Source organism: Balaenoptera physalus (genome assembly GCF_965194825.1).
Source record: "Balaenoptera physalus genome assembly, chromosome: 20".
In the NCBI taxonomy this organism is placed as follows: domain Eukaryota; kingdom Metazoa; phylum Chordata; class Mammalia; order Artiodactyla; family Balaenopteridae; genus Balaenoptera; species Balaenoptera physalus.
In genome coordinates this window covers 56,097,401-56,116,446 of record NC_138901.1, presented here as the reverse complement: position 1 = coordinate 56,116,446, position 19,046 = coordinate 56,097,401, and the positions used below count along the sequence as shown (strand labels likewise).

The window sequence follows — 19,046 nt, the reverse complement described above, 5'->3', positions numbered from 1 at the left end:
TTACATTATACTACTGCTTTAAATCTTTCAGTGGCTCTCCAGTATGGATAAAGTGAAGACCATTTTCCTTAACCTGATTTACAAGTCCTTCACAGTCTAGCTTCCCTACTTCAAGCCAAACGCTATTTGAACTAGTTGTGGTTCCCCAAAGGACATGTTCTTTCTGCTCCTCTGCACCATTGTAGTTCTTGTTCTCTCAAGAATACTCTTACTGCACTTTTCCTCTAGCAAATGCCTATTTATCCCTCAAATCTCAATTTGCATCACCTCCCCTGCAGTAGTCTTTCCCTATCACTCTGAAGAACAACTGACCATTGTTCGTCTCCTTGGGATTCCCTCAAAACTTAGTCCTTATCTTTATCCCATGTTCAAATGAACTCCATGCACTTACTTGTTTAAATGTGTTTGTCTGCTCCTTCCCCAATATATTATAAAGTCCTTGTTTTGGGGACCACATCTTGTCTTTGTATCCTTACGACCTACCACAGTGGATGGAACACAGTGAGGGCTAAATAAATATTTGCTAAATGATTACTGCACAACACATGATCCTAATTTCTTGGCTATTTTATTCACTTCTATCGAAATTTCTTACTTATCTTAGTTTACGAATCCTAAGTTTCCCCTTCACTATCCTTTCTCTGTAACAATTTTTCCTCTTTTGGATTTTCTCCGCATTTAGATATCAAATCTTGTGCTAAGTTGCATTTGCCTTTCGGTACTGCCTTGAAATCTTTCTTTAACCTTTCTTTGTATGCATGACCAGAATCTTCTCAAGGCAAGAACGTGACTCTTAAACCGCATTGTGCAGAGATACAGAGGCTCTAGAGAGTCCAGTCCGCCTTGTGGACTGTAAAGCCCAGCGCGTGCGCACCAGGCCCTTTTTTTTTTTTTTTTTTTTTTTTTTGCCTTTCGACAACTCCTTTTTTTTTTTTTTTCCTTCGGAGCGTGCGCACCAAGAAAGACAAAGGTGGGGAAAGTGACCAAGCAATCATTCAGGCGCATGCCCATCCCTAACTTGTACAAGCCTGCTGGAGCGCACCGTGGCGAAGTGGGTGTGGTCTGACCAGGAGCATCAGAAGTCCAATCCGATTGAGTGAGCGCTGTCCCTCCCTCCCCATGATTGGTTAGCTCCCAGTGTTGTGGGGCGGTAAAAGGAAGAGACAGGGGCCGTGGAGAGGTGGGGTGGCGAGGAAAGAGAACCAGTCTGGTTCTGCGCAAGCGCAAGTAAGCGACCAGGAGGGGGCGTGAGAGAGTGAAGAGGAGTGTGGAAGCCCTGATGCGCTGGCCAGCGCGAGCTGGGTCGCCAGCCTTAACGCCTGCGCCTTGGCCCTCGGGGCCCGCGCGCGGCGGGCGGGTGCCCGGTGCGCCTGCGCAGTAGGCGGCGGCGGCAGGGGGAGGTGGAGGCCGTGGAGCGGCGGCGGCAGCAGCGGGTCCCGGGACTGAGGCAGCAGCGGGGGCAGCGGCGGGCGGAAGCTGAGGTGACGAAGGCAGCGGCGGCGGCGGTGGCCGTTTCCCTCACGGTGGCGGAGACCAAGGCGGCGGCGGCGGACGGGGAGCGGCCCGGCCCCGGCCCCCTGCTCGTTGGCTGTGGCAGGGCCGCCGTGGGGCCGGCCCGGCTCCCGCCCCCCGCGGCTCCCCCTCCGGCTCCTCCTCCGGGGAGACGCCGGGGACCTGGCCCGGCCCGTACTCAGAGCGCTGCTGCAGCCGCCGCCGGGGGAGTCGGAGGCGGTGGCGGCGCCATGGGCGGCCTGGCCTCTGGGGGGGATGTGGAGCCGGGACTGCCGGTCGAGGTGCGCGGCTCCAACGGGGCCTTCTACAAGGTGAGGCGGCGCGCTGGCCGGGGACGCGGTCTTCAGCCCCCTCCCTCCAGCCAGAGTAGGGAAGAGTGGGGCGGGATCGACATTCTGGAGCTAAGCCCTGACCCTTAGAACCTTAGACCCACGCTCCCACGCGCGGCCGTCCTGGGGGGAGACCTCTAGAAGTTAACCCCTTCCTCTTATTTTTGAGCCCTCTATTACACCTGCTTTTACCCGCATCTCCGGGATTGAGCATCAGGGCATTATTGTACTTGGTTCAGCTCCCCTCCCAACCCCCCAGAAGAGACCCCATTTACCCAGCGTCTCGTTGACTTTTCCTGTCTCTGGTAGAAGATCTACCTTGGATCTGAATCACGTCTTCCCCACAGTCCAAGCACATGGAGAATTCTCTTTATTCTCCACTATTACCCCCTTGGGAAGGCCGTCCCATATTAGATCTTTTCATCTTCCTCGGAGAGGCCTCTGCTTACTGGCTCTGGAAGACTCACCCCACTTTCATCTTATATTTCTGTTCCCACCCCAAGGAGAAACGGTCAGAATCTGTTTATGACATTTAGTATCTTTGACCTCAGGAACTCTGGGCTGTAGCCGTCTAGTTGCCTCATAGCCATAAGGTGGCACCTTTTCTCAAGTCTCTCACCCCACCCCTTTATTCCAAGACTAGCTGGTCTACTGTTTTACCCAGGGATGGTTTTGTATTTGTCATCTCACTTTGACCTCATACATTTAGATCATTCATACAGTTTCTTCATCTTGAGGAGTGTAAGCTTCATATCCCTGATCTCTAAAAGGGGATCTCACAAGGATTCCATCTGTTAATCTTCTTCTTAAGGATTTCCACTTCTAGAAGACTTTTGGCCAACTCGCCCAGTTTGGGAATCCGCTAGCCTTTTTTTAAAGGAGAAGGAGACTATCTTTAAAAGATCCTTGTTTACTTCAGGTCCCCCGTTGCCCAGGATTGGGTTTTTTAGAACTCCTTTTATTACCACCTTTTAAATCTGTTCTGAATCTTATTTTTTAGGACATTTTTTTCCCATTTAGATTAAGCCAGAGGGAGACCCCTCTTGCCTCTCAGGAATTTTTCTTTATGTGACTGTTGTTATTTTGAACCTCTTTGGACTTTATGCCTGGAATTGTCTCAGAGACTTTCCTGATTCCTGTCTTCTCTCATTTTACCCTGAGGAGCAAGAGCAGAGTTATCTTATCATAACATTACTTGTGAGGAGAAGAACCCCCTTTCCTTCACTTCCCCTCAAGCCTTTCCTCCCATAATAGACCTCTCCACCTTCGTGCCCTTGGAAATGACTTTCTTGAACTCCTTCCCTGTGAAGTCATATCTTGCTATAACTGGAAAGGGTCTCATATTTGCCCTTGGAGTAGGTTTCTGCCCCAACTTCGACTGGTAAGCTCAGTGTAGTCACTTTTGACCCATTCTAAATGCCTATTCATTTCTGCCTTACTTCCCTCGCCAGATTTCTTTATATTCTTCAGTGCCTGTGGGTACCCACATCTATCTTAACTTAACCTCTCAATATAAGTCGTTAGCTTTTTATCCTAATATTTCTGTGTAATACCCAGAAACTACCTATTCCATTACCCAGCTAAGATGGAAGAAGGAAGCTCCCAGCTGATTCTTTCTGTCATTTTTTTTCTGCATACTTTCCTAACTCATGGGACTTTTTCTTCTAGCCTGCCTCCATAGCATTTCTGTTTTCTTTGGCAAAGTTTCTTAATTCCTTTCTGATTCTGATAGAGTGCATTTGTCTCTTATATCCTTTTCCCCCAAACTTGCATTACCTTTATTGAAATACCCTTCCTCATAAGATTTTAGCCTCATTTCCCACAGTATCTTGTCCTTCATCTGGGTCCTTCCCATCCCTAAGAAAAGTGATTCTTAAACTAAGCCTGAGATCAAGATATGATGTTTGCTTTTGTTCTAGGAAGCATGGGAGTCAGACACAGCTGGGAAAGATTGGTATCCAGTTCAAATTAACTGTGTGAGACTGCTGGGAAGGGACATGTTTCCCTTTCCACATATAAGTGTCCAACAGAAAATGTGTCTCTGAATCTTTCTCTTTTCTCCTGTGGGCTATGGCAGTGATAGACTTGATTGAGTGAATTGGGGCTAGGATGCTTTGAATCAGAGAATAGAGTTTGGACTTGAGCTGGAAGCCAGGTAATGTGGATTTTGTGTCCTGGCCACTTTAGCATTTTCTGCCCCATGCCTCAGTTGAAAACAACAGTAAATCCTTAAATTCAGACTAATCTTTCTTCAACGTTCAGTGCCATATAGATACTTGCCCAATCTGTCCTTGCTGCTGATTTTAATATTCATGACTCAGCAAACTTCAGTGTGGTTCAAGGAGTGTTTACATTGCTTCTAGAACTATAAATTTGGGAAGGTTCTTTTCATCCCTCTCAGAATTGGGTCCTAGTGTTGTTGATCTTCTTCCAGGATAGAACTGCAAATGTCAGATCTGGGATCTAAGTTATCATTTAGCTATCCCATCAGCTCTTCCTTTTCTGTCAGAACTTAATGTGTTTTGTTCTCTAAGCGGTGCTCTCCCAAATGAAATATCTGTTCACCTTCCAGGGCACAGTCATCCAACTTTCCAGACCTTACCTGGATATCCCAATTCCAATTCCTTTGTTAAGGAATATGGCATCCTCACCTTCAACACGTGATTTTTATCCAGACCCTTCCTGATTTTCTTCTAGAACTCCCTCCTTTATTTTGAGAACCCAGGACTAGAAGATAGGTTGAAGGTGGGACCTAATTTTGTATCTTATAATTTGAGGAAAGTGAAGTACTTAGGAACCTAGGACTCTCACTTCCTCTGTCCAGTCCTAGGCTCTATAAGCCAAAGCTCCATAAGCCCTGGCCATTGAATTGAATTGAGTTATCCTTTGGATCTAGGTAGCCTTCTAGAGATTCACTCAACTGCTCTTGCCCTCCTCTGCTTATCTTCTCAATGAGCATGGACTGAGCAGAACTAGGAGCTCACTTTATACCACTGGTATTTTTGGAGGAAAAATACTGGGGTAATGTGGGTGGAATTAAGGAGCAGAGACTGACTTGGAATGTGAAGTTGAGGAGAAAGCTTGTTTTGGAGAATCTTTGAAGGAAAAAGACCCTAGAAGTATAAGAATGAGTGACGTTTAGTTGAACTGCTGAGTTATGTGAGGGAAAACTCCATTCTGAGCTTTGCATTTCTGCCTTGGGATCATGGTAGCTTGAAAAACCAGGGTAATGTTGCTACCTCTGCCTGAGGGCCAACCCTGACATGTTGGAGGAGAATTGGATTAGAGCTTTAGACATATCCTTCGTGAATGAGTGTATCTAGGAGTGGGGATCTCTTCACAAAAGAGGCAGGCAGGTGATTCTCTTCCACTATGTTTTATCTCATCCCTGAAATGTTTTGAAAATAGCTAACTCTCTCTTGATAAACTGTTTCTAAAGCTTAGAGATAGACGTTTTGGATAAAGAATTGGATAAAGTCAGCTGTAGAGGCTAGATGAAATGTTTAGAGAAATCCTTATAAAGGAAGAAAAGAGGAGGACACTTAAAAAGGAGCTAAGGAAAAAAGAAGAAAAAGAAAAAAAAAAAAAAGGAGCTAAGAGAAGAACCCAAAAGGGAAGAGAGGGATTCGGGCAAATAGAAGATGTGAGTGGAGAAGAGTAGGAATGCGTATTGATGGAGCTGAATGAAGAGTGGAAAAAATATTACCAAAGAAGGGAATGGCAGAGAAGGCTAAAGCATGGGTAAGTAAGAGGCTAGGCAGTACCAGGAGTACTAATGCCTTGGGCAGAAGTAAGGCTCTAAGTAGTAAGACTCCATAACAAGATCCTTTCCCGAAAGAAGAGAAAGACGGCTGGTATCAAGAGTGAAATTTTAGGTTTAGATTTAAGGAAAAAACAGTGTATTAAGTGTTTATGATTGATCAGTTCTCTGAGGTGGGAGTGACACAAGTGTACATTTTTGGTGTTTTCTCTCCTAAGCTCATATTTTGTTCCTTCCTGCAAAGCTCAGGAATAGTTCTTCATATATTAGCTTTTTGAAACCCCTAATTTTTAAAAAAATCTAATGAGGCATAATTGACATACAATGAAGTACACCTATTTAAAGCATACAATTTGTTAAGTTTTGACATACATATAAAACAAACCATCGCCACAATTTCTATCAATCCCAAAAGTCTTCCACCAACCACCAATGCCTTTTGTCACTATACATTAGTTTGCATTTTCTGATTTTTGAAAGAAGCGAAAAGGCAATTCAGTAGAGAAAGGATAGTCTTTCAACACATTGTGCTCAAAGAAGTGCATATTCATAGGTTAAAAATGAAGTTTGATTGTATCTGGCACCATATACAAAATTTAACTCAAAATGGATCATTGACCTAAATGTAAAATAAAAACTATAAAACTCTAGACAAGAACATTAGGTAAAGATTTCTTAGATATAAAACCAAAAGCTCAGATACAAAAGAACAAGTTGAAAAATTGGACTTACTCAAAATTAGGGATTGCTAATTTTGAAAATGTGAAAAACAGGAGAGAAGGTAGGAAAATTGGGAGCACAGGATTGAACGCATAGCTTTGGCTTCCTCAGTGAAGACAGAAAATAGGAGGTGGGGAATTCCCTGGCAGTCCAGTGGTTAGGGCTCAGAGCTTTCACTGCCTTGGCCAAAAAAAGAGAGAGAGAGAAAATAGGAGGTAGACCAGCGATTCCAGCTATTCAGTCGTCCCTGTTCCTCTCCCTTGTCATCATCTCAAGTTTGGGGTCTTCTACAAATTTTATTACTCTTTTCAAATTCTTAGCAGTGTCCTAGCATTTAGAAATCTCACATCTTATATGCATGCAAGAACCCTTCTAGATTTAAATGACCAGGGCTCCTCTACTCCCAAGTGAGATGTAGAGTCCCCTATTTCTCCGCATGCCCTAGTGTATGTCCCTCATTATTATTGTTTGCTATTCAGATCCATCCTATTAGGCCTCTGTTCTAACCCCAAGGAGTTCGGCGCCGGGCGGCCGAATGGGCCGAGATGCTGCCCGTGCGGCGCCCTCTGACCACCTCCGCCTCCCTCACGGTGCTGGCCGAGGCCTCGTACCGGCGGGCCCCGGCTCCCAGCTCAGCCCTGCTCGTCCGCTCCTCCCAGCCCCTGCCCGACGTCCAGGCTACCGAGCACCTTCCGCCCCGGCCCACCTTCATGCCACTCAGCCGGAAGCCGGGGGGCAATGCCAGCTACCAGGTGTATGACAGCCTGGAGCTGAAGCGGCAAGTGCAGGAGAGCCGAGCGCGGGCCAACTCGCTGCCGCCTTCCACCTCGGCCTCGAGGCCCCCTCTGCACGGGAGCCAGACTGGGAAAATGAACTGAGCAGCAGCAAACGGGGGCGGGGGCGGGGGGCGGCAGGGCATGGCGAGAGGAATAAAGAGCGCCAGAGTCCAGGAAACATTGGTGGTCTGTGGCTTGGAAGCGCCACTCCTTCTGCCAGCCTGGGTCCCTGCCCTTGGCTTCCTGCAATAAGCCAGTGTCCCCTTCTGGGCCTGAGGGTCCCCTTGGTTTAGTGGCCACAGTCCTGCCAGCAGGTCCCTCCTGGTCCTATACCATGCACTAAGTAGATCTGCAGCTGCAGACTCCAAACCACTGGTCTCTGGGCACCTCCTCTGTGTCTCAGCTGTCCCTGTCCCCAGAGAGCCTCATACAAGAAGCTGCTTCCAAACTGGGAGGTTCCACATCTGGGCAGGTCCAGCTCCACGCCCAGTGAAGGGCATGAAGAAGGCTGAGGCTCTGGACTCCAGCCAGGCCTTCCCCAGGGCTCTGAGGCCAAGGTCTTCCTAGTCTCAGGAGGGGCCAAGAGATGGAATGTGTCATTTGAACAAGTGAGCCAGAGGGTGGTGAGTGAATGATTGACCACTCGAGGGGAGGTGGGCCGGCCTCCGGGCCCTGTTTGACTGTCCAGGCTCAGCTTACCTGACCCTGGTTACCAGCGAATGCCACCCTGGGCCCTCCTTTTCCTCCCCCTCCCTCATTGTGACCCCAACCACCTGCCCCATTATGACCCAGTCCTTCTCCCCCTCTGGCTCCCAGTGAGTATGTGGAGGCCAGGGGGCCCAGGCAGTCCTGGGACCCGCGGCCATGGGTGAGCAAACCCACTACCGAGCCCAGCCGTGCTCTGGCACCAACCCCAGGAAATGCCAGGACCTAGGAGACTCAATTCTTCTGATCCTGGGCAGCTTCATCTTGCTCAACGTGGGGATCAACGTGGTGACTCTGGTCAGGGCAGGATCAGGGCAGTGGGGTTGGGGGAGCCCTGGGGTCTTGAAGGGGCTGAGGTGGGAGGGCTGCTGGGGTGTGGCCGGACAAGGGTTGGATTTCAGGGCTCACCCTGCTCCCGGCCTCCCCCCTCCCCTGCTTCCCTCAGCTCTGGAGGCATCTGAAGAGCTCCTTGCGGACACTCTTCCATCACGTTTTCCCCAAAGGTGAGTGGGCGCCAGCGTGGGCTCAGGGGACGTGGGCCTGTCCCCTTTCTTCTATCCCTGCCTCGATTCTCAGCCCCTCAGGAACCCAGGCCCTGTCCCATCTCGCCTTTCCCCGCAGACAAGCAAGCCAGCTGTGTAGGCAGCCATCGCATGTGCCTGCGCAGCTCCGTGGATCCCAACAACCTGTGCTCAAGAGTTTCTTCCCGCTTCCGCCATCGCCCAAGCTTCCTGCTCGGGCACCCAAACCACCTTGACTCCTGGCTACCAGTCACAAAACATAAGAAGGCTTCTGGGTGCTGCTGGATGCCGCCTCAGTGTGGACGGGCTGGGGCTCCCATGGAGGCTCCACGGGGACTGTGGAAGGAGGGGGTAGTGGGAGCTGGCGAGGCCCCTCCGGTCACAGCCTTAAAGTCCCGAGCCACCTTTTACTCCAGGCAAGAGACATCTTCCAAGCTCCGCAGGATGAGCAAGGTGGACGTGCTTCCACTCCGCCTGCCCCAAGAGAGCAAGACGAAGACCCCAGACTATGACCCAGCCCGGGCCCCAGCCCGGGCCCAGACCCGCCCCCCAGTTCAGCCCCCTGTGCATGCTCCTGCCAAGGCCCAGACCCTCTCCTCAGCCCACCCCCCTGAGCACAACCCCCCCCAGGCCGAGACCTGCTCCCGAGGCCACGCCCATGAGCACACTTCCGCCCAGGCCCAGGCCTTCTGCCCAGTGGACCCCACTGGGCGCACACCTGCCAAGGCCCAGAACTTCTCCTCAACCCAGCCCTCTGAGCACGCCCCACCTCAGGCGCAGACTTGCTCCACGTTCCACCCCCCTGAGCACACCACCCCCCAGGCCCAGACCCCCTCCCCAGCCCTCACCCCTGAGCACAGCCCTGCCCAGGTCCATGGCCCTGAGCATACTTCAGCCCATACCCCAGCCCAGGCCCAAGCCCAGGCCCCCTCCAATGCCTCAGCCCAGTCCCTGGGCCACACTTCTGTCTGCACCCTGACCCATGCTCATCTGACCTATACCCATGCCAACACTCTGGTCCCTCCCCCACCTTCGGCCCCAGTCCCTCCCCCAACTTCTGCCCCTGCTACTACTCCTGCCCTAGCCCCTACACCAGCCCCTGTCCCGATCTCTGCCACAACCTCTGTCCCAGTGCTGGTCATGGCCCTGACGACCACTCCAGTCCCTTCCACCACCCCTACCCCCATCCTAGCTTCTATTCCCTCTACCTTGTCTGCCTTCAGCCAAGGCCTCTCCTCCGGCCAGGTGGTCTACGATGCCCGCAGGGTAAAGCAGAACGTGGTCCATGTGTGTCCCCCTCAGAACTCTGGGTACTCCAGAAAGGACTTGGGTACCGTCTCCAGGCCCCAAGAGGGGCATGGTCTGGTGAGCTCTGGTACAGCTGAGCAAACACTGAAGCAATGTAGTGGGGACAGTGCCAAGCCCTCCACAGGATCCATACTGGGTTACCTGGAGTTGGGGAATATGGAATGGAAGATCTCAAATGATGCCAAAGACAAATTTGTGCAGTCCAAGACCTTCCCTTACTGCAGCTTCCATCCTTGCAGTTCTGAGAAGAGAAACACGGACCCCCAGGCTCCAGTCTACCCCAAATTCCTGGTGTACTCCAAGGATGCTGCACCTTCTCAACCTTGCTTCCATTCTCCAACCAGTGCCCAGAGCTCACCATGCGCCATGCCTCCACCATGCACTGTTTCTCTGCCTCTTGTTTCTCCCGGATCCTTTGTCCTTCATCAACACAGCAACCACCAGAAGCCCTCTGCCTTAATACAGCCCCCCACCTTTCCCCCAACCTCCAAGTCTCCTCCGTCTGTCCTCTCTTCCCAGGGCCCCATCCCTCCCCAGTTAGCCATGACGTCCCAAACCCCAAACCAGCCCCAACCCCCTGAACTTCGTGAGACTCTAGACCTCAACCAAGGCTCTGTCCTCCAAAGGACCCCAGGCCCTGCAAACGAGAGTAGACTTTGCAGAAACCCAGGCCTTACCCCAAATCCAGGCCTCCACAAGAACCCTCTAGGAACTGACTCTGTCCAAGCTTTGGGCCCACATCAGACCCGAAAGTTATTTAGATCTGAGGCAGTTCCTCGAAAGGAGGATGCAGGGCAGCACATACCATGGACTTCTGTCCCACCCAGTCAGAACTCCTGCTCTCCCAAGGCTCAGTTGACCTACAATGACCTGCAAACCTTCTCAGAGGTACCTGTGCTGATTGAGCTGCAATCATCCTCCCGGCGAGCAGGCAGCCAAGACTGGGTGTACCACCCCATGGATACAGTTCCTCCAGCCTGCCAGAGCTATCGCCAGATGTCTACGCCTCCCAAGACCAGCTGGAAGCCCTACTGTCCTGGGTCAGGCACCCGGCTAGGGCATGTGGTCTTTGACGCCCGCCAGAGACAGTTCAGAGCGGGCAGGGACAAATGCGAAGCTCTGTCTCCCAGGCGCCTTCACCGAGAGACATCCAACAACTCACCAGAGACCATCAAGGAGTGGGGATATCAGGGGACAGATATGCATGAGGAATAAAGAGACAAGAGAAGTGTTCTGTGGTTGTGTGAGGACATCCACCCCAGCCCCATCCCACAGGGCCTGATGAGGACCTAAACTATCCCTGCTTTCCCTCCATCGCTGTCTAGCTAAATCCGTTATCCCCAAGGCCCTAGAGCTGCATTGTCAATTACAGTAGCCACTAGCCAAATATGCCTATTAGAATATAAATTAGTTAAACTTAAGGAAAAGTAATTCTGTTAAACATTAAGTGAAAAAGTTAAAAGTTCTCTTCCTCAGGGAACAGAATTTCCCTGGCGTCCAATTCTGTTCCCTGGTGGTCCAGTTGTTGGGACTTGGCGCTTTCACTGCTGTGGCCGGGGTTCAATCCCTGGTCGGGGAACTCAGTCCCTGCAAGCTTCATGGCTTGGCCAAAAAAAGAAAAAAAATCTGTTCCTCAGTGTCATGATCTTCTAAGTGCTCAGTAGTCACATGGAGCTAGCGGATACTGTATTGGACAGCACAGATTTAGAACGTTTCCATCATCATGGAAAATGCTATTGGAGAGCAGTGCTTTAGAGTTTAGAGCAATTTTCCTTTCCCTGTCACCCACCCCCAGCATCTTAAAGCTCCCCCAGAGCCCAGAGAACTTAGTTCTTTTTAGAGTGGCTCAGAAGCCACCCTCTGGGGAGGAGGTAAGATGTAGGCATGGACACCCAACGCCTGATTTCCCCAGACTGTGAGAAAGAGCCCAGGCTTCAGTTTTCCTGATCTGGTCTCTTGGGTCACGACCAGAGGTATGCAAACTTGCCTCCCCCGTTCTGGGCTGTGTTTGGGGCTCGTGGTTACTGAGGGAGAAGACCTCTCTTGGTCAGTGACTAGGAAACCTTGTGTTTGAGGCTCCCCAAATTGAGCCTTGGATTCTGACGGTCCCCTCCTTCATAGGCCTCTAATTTTCTCCAGGTGTCTCCACTTAATTTTCTTGCCCATGGACTTAGGCCTAGTTCACTGTGGAGACAGACCCCTGGGAAAAAGGAATGTAAGAATTCCTGGTCCAGCATGCATTGGTCTAATCTGTGAGCGTGTCTCTGGTGTCCTATCTTTCTGTCCTATTATTCTGGCTCCTAGTTTCAGCCTGGACTTAAGCTGTGTCCATGATAGCACTGGCCGCTGAAAGCAATTTCCTTCCCCTCATAATTTTTCATTGCCCTGCCCTAGCCCAGCTGGAGTTTCCTCTGGACTTGATTTTCAGTCCTGATAACTCTTCTGTATACACACATAAGCTGCGAGATTGCAAAGTGTTTTCCCTGCCACCACTTGTGTGTCTGAGGTGGGCAACACTAATATGTCCCTTCCCTGAGTCAGATGTCCATCCCTGGGTCACTACAGGCACACTATCGGTGTGTTCTTGTCTAACATTACCACCACCGATTCCAAGGAGATACGTCCCAGCGGGAGAGCCCATTTCCAACACCTCTCTGGCTCAGCTCTGCCCTTGGACAAGTCATGTGCAACCTTTCTAGGCTTGCAGTCTCACCTCTCAAATGAAGTTATAATTGCATGCAAGAACCCTTCTAGATTTAAAGGACCAGGGCTCCTCTACTCCCAAGTGAGAGGTGGAGTCCCCTATTTCTCCGCATGCCCTAGTGTATGTCCCTCATTATTATTGTTTGCTATTCAGATCCATCCTATTAGGCCTCTGTTCTAACCCCAAGGAGTTCGGCGCCGGGCGGCCGAATGGGCCGAGATGCTGTCCGTTCGGCGCCCTCTGACCACCTCCGCCTCCCTCACGGTGCTGGCCGAGGCCTCGTACCGGCGGGCCCCGGCTCCCAGCTCAGCCCTGCTCGTCCGCTCCTCCCAGCCCCTGCCCGACGTCCAGGCTACCGAGCACCTTCCGCCCCGGCCCACCTTCATGCCACTCAGCCGGAAGCCGGGGGGCAATGCCAGCTACCAGGTGTATGACAGCCTGGAGCTGAAGCGGCAAGTGCAGGAGAGCCGAGCGCGGGCCAACTCGCTGCCGCCTTCCACCTCGGCCTCGAGGCCCCCTCTGCACGGGAGCCAGACTGGGAAAAATGAACTGAGCAGCAGCAAACGGGGGCAGGGGCGGGGGGCGGCAGGGCATGGCGAGAGGAATAAAGAGCGCCAGAGTCCAGGAAACATTGGTGGTCTGTGGCTTGGAAGCGCCACTCCTTCTGCCAGCCTGGGTCCCTGCCCTTGGCTTCCTGCAATAAGAAGCCAGTGTCCCCTTCTGGGCCTGAGGGTCCCCTTGGTTTAGTGTCCACAGTCCTGCCAGCAGGCCCCTCCTGGTCCTATACCATGCACTAAGTAGATCTGCAGCTGCAGACTCCAAACCACTGGTCTCTGGGCACCTCCTCTGTGTCTCAGCTGTCCCTGTCCCCAGAGAGCCTCATACAAGAAGCTGCTTCCAAACTGGGAGGTTCCACATCTGGGCAGGTCCAGCTCCACGCCCAGTGAAGGGCATGAAGAAGGCTGAGGCTCTGGACTCCAGCCAGGCCTTCCCCAGGGCTCTGAGGCCAAGGTCTTCCTAGTCTCAGGAGGGGCCAAGAGATGGAATGTGTCATTTGAACAAGTGAGCCAGAGGGTGGTGAGTGAATGATTGACCGCTCGAGGGGAGGTGGGCCGGCCTCCGGGCCCTGTTTGACTGTCCAGGCTCAGCTTACCTGACCCTGGTTACCAGCGAATGCCACCCTGGGCCCTCCTTTTCCTCCCCCTCCCTCATTGTGACCCCAACCACCTGCCCCATTATGACCCAGTCCTTCTCCCCCTCTGGCTCCCAGTGAGTATGTGGAGGCCAGGGGGCCCAGGCAGTCCTGGGACCCGCGGCCATGGGTGAGCAAACCCACTACCGAGCCCAGCCGTGCTCTGGCACCAACCCCAGGAAATGCCAGGACCTAGGAGACTCAATTCTTCTGATCCTGGGCAGCTTCATCTTGCTCAACGTGGGGATCAACGTGGTGACTCTGGTCAGGGCAGGATCAGGGCAGTGGGGTTGGGGGAGCCCTGGGGTCTTGAAGGGGCTGAGGTGGGAGGGCTGCTGGGGTGTGGCCGGACAAGGGTTGGATTTCAGGGCTCACCCTGCTCCCGGCCTCCCCCCTCCCCTGCTTCCCTCAGCTCTGGAGGCATCTGAAGAGCTCCTTGCGGACACTCTTCCATCACGTTTTCCCCAAAGGTGAGTGGGCGCCAGCGTGGGCTCAGGGGACGTGGGCCTGTCCCCTTTCTTCTATCCCTGCCTCGATTCTCAGCCCCTCAGGAACCCAGGCCCTGTCCCATCTCGCCTTTCCCCGCAGACAAGCAAGCCAGCTGTGTAGGCAGCCATCGCATGTGCCTGCGCAGCTCCGTGGATCCCAACAACCTGTGCTCAAGAGTTTCTTCCCGCTTCCGCCATCGCCCAAGCTTCCTGCTCGGGCACCCAAACCACCTTGACTCCTGGATACCAGTCACAAAACATAAGAAGGCTTCTGGGTGCTGCTGGATGCCGCCTCAGTGTGGACGGGCTGGGGCTCCCATGGAGGCTCCACGGGGACTGTGGAAGGAGGGGGTAGTGGGAGCTGGCGAGGCCCCTCCGGTCACAGCCTTAAAGTCCCGAGCCACCTTTTACTCCAGGCAAGAGACATCTTCCACGCTCCGCAGGATGAGCAAGGTGGACGTGCTTCCACTCCGCCTGCCCCAAGAGAGCAAGACGAAGACCCCAGACTATGACCCAGCCCAGGCCCCAGCCCGGGCCCAGACCCGCCCCCCAGTTCAGCCCCCTGCGCATGCTCCTGCCAAGGCCCAGACCTTCTCCTCAACCCAGCCCTCTGAGCACGCCCCACCTCAGGCCCAGACTTGCTCCACGTTCCACCCCCCTGAGCACACCACCCCCCAGGCCCAGACCCCCTCCCCAACCCTCACCCCTGAGCACAGCCCTGCCCAGGTCCATGGCCCTGAGCATACCTCAGCCCATACCCCAGCCCAGGCCCAAGCCCAGGCCCCCTCAAATGCCTCAGCCCAGTCCCTGGGCCACACTTCTGTCTGCACCCTGACCCATGCTCATCTGACCTATACCCATGCCAACACTCTGGTCCCTCCCCCACCTTCGGCCCCAGTCCCTCCCCCAACTTCTGCCCCTGCTACTACTCCTGCCCTAGCCCCTACACCAGCCCCTGTCCCGATCTCTGCCACAACCTCTGTCCCAGTGCTGGTCATGGCCCTGACGACCACTCCAGTCCCTTCCACCACCCCTACCCCCATCCTAGCTTCTATTCCCTCTACCTTGTCTGCCTTCAGCCAAGGCCTCTCCTCCGGCCAGGTGGTCTACGATGCCCGCAGGGTAAAGCAGAACGTGGTCCATGTGTGTCCCCCTCAGAACTCTGGGTACTCCAGAAAGGACTTGGGTACCGTCTCCAGGCCCCAAGAGGGGCATGGTCTGGTGAGCTCTGGTACAGCTGAGCAAACACTGAAGCAATGTAGTGGGGACAGTGCCAAGCCCTCCACAGGATCCATACTGGGTTACCTGGAGTTGGGGAATATGGAATGGAAGACCTCAAATGATGCCAAAGGCAAATTTGTGCAGTCCAAGACCTTCCCTTACTGCAGCTTCCATCCTTGCAGTTCTGAGAAGAGAAACACGGACCCCCAGGCTCCAGTCTACCCCAAATTCCTGGTGTACTCCAAGGATGCTGCACCTTCTCAACCTTGCTTCCATTCTCCAACCAGTGCCCAGAGCTCACCATGCGCCATGCCTCCACCATGCACTGTTTCTCTGCCTCTTGTTTCTCCCGGATCCTTTGTCCTTCATCAACACAGCAACCACCAGAAGCCCTCCGCCTTAATACAACCCCCCACCTTTCCCCCAACCTCCAAGTCTCCTCCGTCTGTCCTCTCTTCCCAGGGCCCCATCCCTCCCCAGTTAGCCACGACGTCCCAAACCCCAAACCAGCCCCAACCCCCTGAACTTCGTGAGACTCTAGACCTCAACCAAGGCTCTGTCCTCCAAAGGACCCCAGGCCCTGCAAACGAGAGTAGACTTTGCAGAAACCCAGGCCTTACCCCAAATCCAGGCCTCCACAAGAACCCTCTAGGAACTGACTCTGTCCAAGCTTTGGGCCCACATCAGACCCGAAAGTTATTTAGATCTGAGGCAGTTCCTCGAAAGGAGGATGCAGGGCAGCACATACCATGGACTTCTGTCCCACCCAGTCAGAACTCCTGCTCTCCCAAGGCTCAGTTGACCTACAATGACCTGCAAACCTTCTCAGAGGTACCTGTGCTGATTGAGCTGCAATCATCCTCCCGGCGAGCAGGCAGCCAAGACTGGGTGTACCACCCCATGGATACAGTTCCTCCAGCCTGCCAGAGCTATCGCCAGATGTCTACGCCTCCCAAGACCAGCTGGAAGCCCTACTGTCCTGGGTCAGGCACCCGGCTAGGGCATGTGGTCTTTGACGCCCGCCAGAGACAGTTCAGAGCGGGCAGGGACAAATGCGAAGCTCTGTCTCCCAGGCGCCTTCACCGAGAGACATCCAACAACTCACCGGAGACCATCAAGGAGTGGGGATATCAGGGGACAGATATGCATGAGGAATAAAGAGACAAGAGAAGTGTTCTGTGGTTGTGTGAGGACATCCACCCCAGCCCCATCCCACAGGGCCTGATGAGGACCTAAACTATCCCTGCTTTCCCTCCATCGCTGCCTAGCTAAATCCGTTATCCCCAAGGCCCTAGAGCTGCATTGTCAATTACAGTAGCCACTAGCCAAATATGCCTATTAGAATATAAATTAGTTAAACTTAAGGAAAAGTAATTCTGTTAAAAATTAAGTGAAAAAGTTAAAAATTCTCTTCCTCAGGGAACAGAATTTCCCTGGCGTCCAATTCTGTTCCCTGGTGGTCCAGTTGTTGGGACTTGGCGCTTTCACTGCTGTGGCCGGGGTTCAATCCCTGGTCGGGGAACTCAGTCCCTGCAAGCTTCATGGCTTGGCCAAAAAAAGAAAAAAATTCTGTTCCTCAGTGTCATGATCTTCTAAGTGCTCAGTAGTCACATGGAGCTAGCGGATACTGTATTGGACAGCACAGATTTAGAACGTTTCCATCATCATGGAAAATGCTATTGGAGAGCAGTGCTTTAGAGTTTAGAGCAATTTTCCTTTCCCTGTCACCCACCCCCAGCATCTTAAAGCTCCCCCAGAGCCCAGAGAACTTAGTTCTTTTTAGGGTGGCTCAGAAGCCACCCTCTGGGGAGGAGGTAAGATGTAGGCATGGACACCCAACGCCTGATTTCCCCAGACTGTGAGAAAGAGCCCAGGCTTCAGTTTTCCTGATCTGGTCTCTTGGGTCACGACCAGAGGTATGCAAACTTGCCTCCCCCGTTCTGGGCTGTGTTTGGGGCTCGTGGTTACTGAGGGAGAAGACCTCTCTTGGTCAGTGACTAGGAAACCTTGTGTTTGAGGCTCCCCAAATTGAGCCTTGGATTCTGACGGTCCCCTCCTTCATAGGCCTCTAATTTTTTCCAGGTGTCTCCACTTAATTTTCTTGCCCATGGACTTAGGCCTAGTTCACTGTGGAGACAGACCCCTGGGAAAAAGGAATGTAAGAATTCCTGGTGGGGCTTCCCTGGTGGCACAGTGGTTGGGAATCTGCCTGCCGGTGCAGGGGACACGGGTTCGAGCCCTGGTCCGGGAAGATCCCACATGCCGCGGAACAGCTAAGCCCGTGTGCCACAAATACTGAGCCTGTGCTCTAGAGCCCATGAGCCACAACTGCTGAAGCCCGTGTGCCTAGGGCCCGTGCTCTGCAACAAGAGAAGCCACCGCAATGAGAGGCCCGCGCCCCGCAGCCAGGCGTAGCCCCCACCCGCTGCAACTAGAGAAAGCCCGCATGCAGCAACGAAGACCCAATGCAGCCAAAAATAAATAAATAAATTAAGAAAAAAAAAAAAAAAAAAAAAAGAATTCCTGGTCCAGCATGCATTGGTCTAATCTGTGAGCGTGTCCCTGGTGTCCTATCTTTCTGTCCTATTATTCTGGCTCCTAGTTTCAGCCTGGACTTAAGCTGTGTCCATGATAGCACTGGCCGCTGAAAGCAATTTCCTTCCCCTCATAATTTTTCATTGCCCTGCCCTAGCCCAGCTGGAGTTTCCTCTGGACTTGATTTTCAGTCCTGATAACTCTTCTGTATACACACATAAGCTGCGAGATGGCAAAGTGTTTTCCCTGCCACCACTTGTGTGTCTGAGGTGGGCAACACTAATATGTCCCTTCCCTGAGTCAGATGTCCATCCCTGGGTCACTACAGGCACACTATCGGTGTGTTCTTGTCTAACATTACCACCACCGATTCCAAGGAGATACGTCCCAGCGGGAGAGCCCATTTCCAACACCTCTCTGGCTCAGCTCTGCCCTTGGACAAGTCATGTGCAACCTTTCTAGGCTTGCAGTCTCACCTCTAAAATGAAGTTATAATTGCATGCAAGAACCCTTCTAGATTTAAATGACCAGGGCTCCTCTACTCCCAAGTGAGAGGTAGAGTCCCCTATTTCTCCGCATGCCCTAGTGTATGTCCCTCATTATTATTGTTTGCTATTCAGATCCATCCTATTAGGCCTCTGGTCTAACCCCAAGGAGTTCGGCGCCGGGCGGCCGAATGGGCCGAGATGCTGTCCGTTCGGCGCCCTCTGACCACCTCCGCCTCCCTCACGGCTCCCAGCTCAGCGCTGCTCGTCCGCTCCTCCCAGTCCCTGCCCGACGTCCAGGCTACCGAGCACCTTCCGCCCCGGCCCACCTTCATGCCACTCAGCCGGAACCCGGGGGGCAATGCCAGCTACCAGGTGTATGACAGCCTGGAGCTGAAGCGGCAAGTGCAGGAGAGCCGAGCGCGGGCCAACTCGCTGCCGCCTTCCACCTCGGCCTCGAGGCCCCCTCTGCACGGGAGCCAGACTGGGAAAAATGAACTGAGCAGCAGCAAACGGGGGCGGGGGCGGGGGGCGGCAGGGCATGGCGAGAGGAATAAAGAGCGCCAGAGTCCAGGAAACATTGGTGGTCTGTGGCTTGGAAGTGCCACTCCTTCTGCCAGCCTGGGTCCCTGCCCTTGGCTTCCTGCAATAAGAAGCCAGTGTCCCCTTCTGGGCCTGAGGGTCCCCTTGGTTTAGTGGCCACAGTCCTGCCAGCAGGTCCCTCCTGGTCCTATACCATGCACTAAGTAGATCTGCAGCTGCAGACTCCAAACCACTGGTCTCTGGGCAC

At 53.1% G+C, this 19,046-nt stretch overlaps 1 pseudogene across 1 annotated transcript; it reads left to right on the top strand.

Annotated features, from left to right (window-relative positions):
• Window positions 1-8,455: 8,455 nt before the first annotated feature.
• LOC309649973 (uncharacterized protein SPEM3 pseudogene) lies at window positions 8,456-10,846 on the top strand (annotated as a pseudogene). Its single transcript has 2 exons — window positions 8,456-10,015; window positions 10,481-10,846. The product of its transcript is annotated as an uncharacterized protein SPEM3 pseudogene (transcript).
• Window positions 10,847-19,046: the final 8,200 nt, after the last annotated feature.